The sequence below is a fragment of the Lithobates pipiens genome, unplaced genomic scaffold (genome assembly GCF_037356315.1).
Source record: "Lithobates pipiens isolate NorthernLeopardFrog02 unplaced genomic scaffold, aLitPip1_a1.2 Scaffold_16, whole genome shotgun sequence".
NCBI classification, from domain to species: domain Eukaryota; kingdom Metazoa; phylum Chordata; class Amphibia; order Anura; family Ranidae; genus Lithobates; species Lithobates pipiens.
In genome coordinates, this window is record NW_027507748.1 from 587,934,675 (window position 1) to 587,937,281 (window position 2,607).

General features: G+C 46.7%; 1 pseudogene; it reads right to left on the reverse strand.

Annotated features, from left to right (window-relative positions):
• Window positions 1–860: 860 nt before the first annotated feature.
• LOC143986385 (U2 spliceosomal RNA) lies at window positions 861–993 on the reverse strand (annotated as a pseudogene).
• Between the last annotated feature and the right edge of the window lie 1,614 nt (window positions 994–2,607).

Consider the following 2,607-nt stretch of genomic DNA (forward strand, 5'->3'; position numbering starts at 1 on the left):
AGGCTCCAGACAGGGACTGAGGTACCATACATTGCCCATCTGGCCGAAACCAGACGACCGCCTTTCTCCAGAAGGTCTGCCGAAACAGACCCACCCAGGTACTTGGGTAGGGGCTCCCCCGAAGGGAGACCCCCAGAGAGAGAGGGCGAACCAAGCCAGAAAGCCTATGTCCACCCTCCCACAAGACTTTCAGGGTTGGCCCGAGGACCGACACCCTACTCGCCACACGTGCAGTGACAAACATAAAACGTGACACACAACACTCATAAAAATAAATAAAGTGGGGAAGGGATAGTGAAGAAGGAGAGTGAAAAGAGTGGTCATTGTGTAATACAATGACCAGGCCCTCCGGCCAGGAATCAAAAATTCCTCTGGTCCTAGCCAAAAGGCTCGGCACTAGAGGCAGGTGTGAAAAGGCATGTGTTATGGTGAGGTGGCCATGGTGCCAAACATCAAAGTGATTAAATCACAGTGAAAGTAAGGAACCCCTGAACTGCCACTTCAGGGGCACATCACCACAGGCTTTTCAAAAGCATCCCGACCCCCCAACCCAGACCACAGCAACCCCCACCCCAGCCAGAAAGGCATGGAGATCCAGGAGCTTAGTGAGAGCCCGTTGCCATCAGGCCTCACCCTTGCTCCCATCACTCCTACCTAATTACATTCAGGAAGTACTGGCCGTTCCCCCAGTGGGAGAAAGGGAAACCAACGTTCCCTCCCGAAAAACTGACTGGAGCTAGAGCTGCCCCAATCCAGGCCCGTAGGCCAGGGTCCCCTCCCTTGGCGCCGACCAGTGGTTCTCCATCCTCATCATAAGGCTTCCCTTTTGGCTACGAACCGCTCCAGGTTACCTTCACGCCAGCAGGTTTCGCATAGCAACCGCCACCCCTGCTCCACCTCGCCGTAGAACAGGGACGGAAGCAAGCGCCACCTCCTGGCAACTGATAAGAACTGATACTACACTTGATCTTAGCCAAAAGGCCGAGAAGCAATACCAGATCCAGTGAGTTAGTGACAAACAGTGATGTGTTTATTTGTGTTATATACAAGTCTATATACAGGTGCTGTACAGTGTTCCAGAAAACAATTGAGAACAAAGATAGAAAAATAAAAATCCTAGCTGTGTCTCGGCTCTAACTACACAATATGCAGCCTCTAACTACCAGGCTGAGCAAGCCTACCACATGTCAGTTTCTGCATAAAGAGGACCAAGCCCCAAACTGGATCATGGCTCATAGACTTCTGAATGTGTACGAGAGGAGCCTGGGAGATGTATAAACCTTGAACAGGAATTTTCCTGCCTCTCTCTGGGACGCTCTGCTACAATATATTACATTTTTTTTTTTTATAGTAGCTTTGATGGGCCGCCACTGCTCCCACTCCTCTGCACAGACCAACACGTGTGTGGACACCTTGGGGTAGGAGGGACCTCACATATTGGAGCCTGCATAGAAACATAGTGCAGGAAGGGCCCCCAGACCTCAGAAAGATCCTGCATAGAGACAGTGCAGAAGGGGCCCCCAGTCATTGTAACTTGTTTGAGAAATTCCCTGTGAGGGAACTATTATCACACATTGTGTTTTTTTGTTTTTTTTTGTTAGTATAGCATAAAGGTTCAATTATTTTGTTACATCTGTTCTATATTTATTTGTTTAATGCTTGTGAATTTTGAAGCTGTCCTCCTAAACTGGCACTTTACAATAAATGTTGCACTTTATTTGTTAAAAAAAAAGAGTATGTAATATAAAATATATATATATATATATATATATATATATATATATGTATGTCACTGGAGTCTCTATGATCTTTCGGAGGCTGGGCACGATGTTATGGCGTCAGCCACACATTCTCAATTGGATTTAGGTCTGGACTTTGATTGGGCCATTCTAACACATGAATACGTATGCTTTGATCCATTGTAGCTCTGGCTGTATGTTTAGTCGTTGTCCTGCTGGAAGGTGAACCTCCGCCCCAGTCTCAAGCCTTTTGAAGACTCTAAGCCCTTGTACACACGGTCGGACATTCCAACAACAAAATCCGTCGGATATTGTCCAAAACTTGTGTTGCATACACACGGTCCGACAAAGTTGTCGGAAAATCCGATCGTTCGTAACGTGATGACGTATTTTCGTTACATCGGGACTACGTTCAGGCTAGTAGCCAATAGCTTTGGTCTAGGAACTTTATCTGAGCATGTGTGGCACTTCCTCCGATCGGAATTCTCTACAAACAATCGAATCATGTTGTCGGAAAATTTTCTAGCCCAGCTCTAAAACTTTGTCGGTCGGATATTCCGACAGAAACAGTCCGATGGAGCCCACACGCGGTCGGATTATCCAACAATTATGACAGGATGCAGTTTCTGTCAGACCAGGCTGATGTCAGGGAATCACTCTCTACCCTTCCTTCCACGCGTCCTTTGCTACATTCCACACTTGCTGAGTCTTCCGACGCCCAACCTGGGCCTTCCAACTGGAGGAGCCCAGCTTGAGCCAGGTATAGTATTGTTGTACATATTTTGGGAGTAAAAATTAATGATGTAAAATTGATTTTTGCTCTCTAATTGCTGATTTTAGAAAGTATTTCACATATCAATAGACAGTA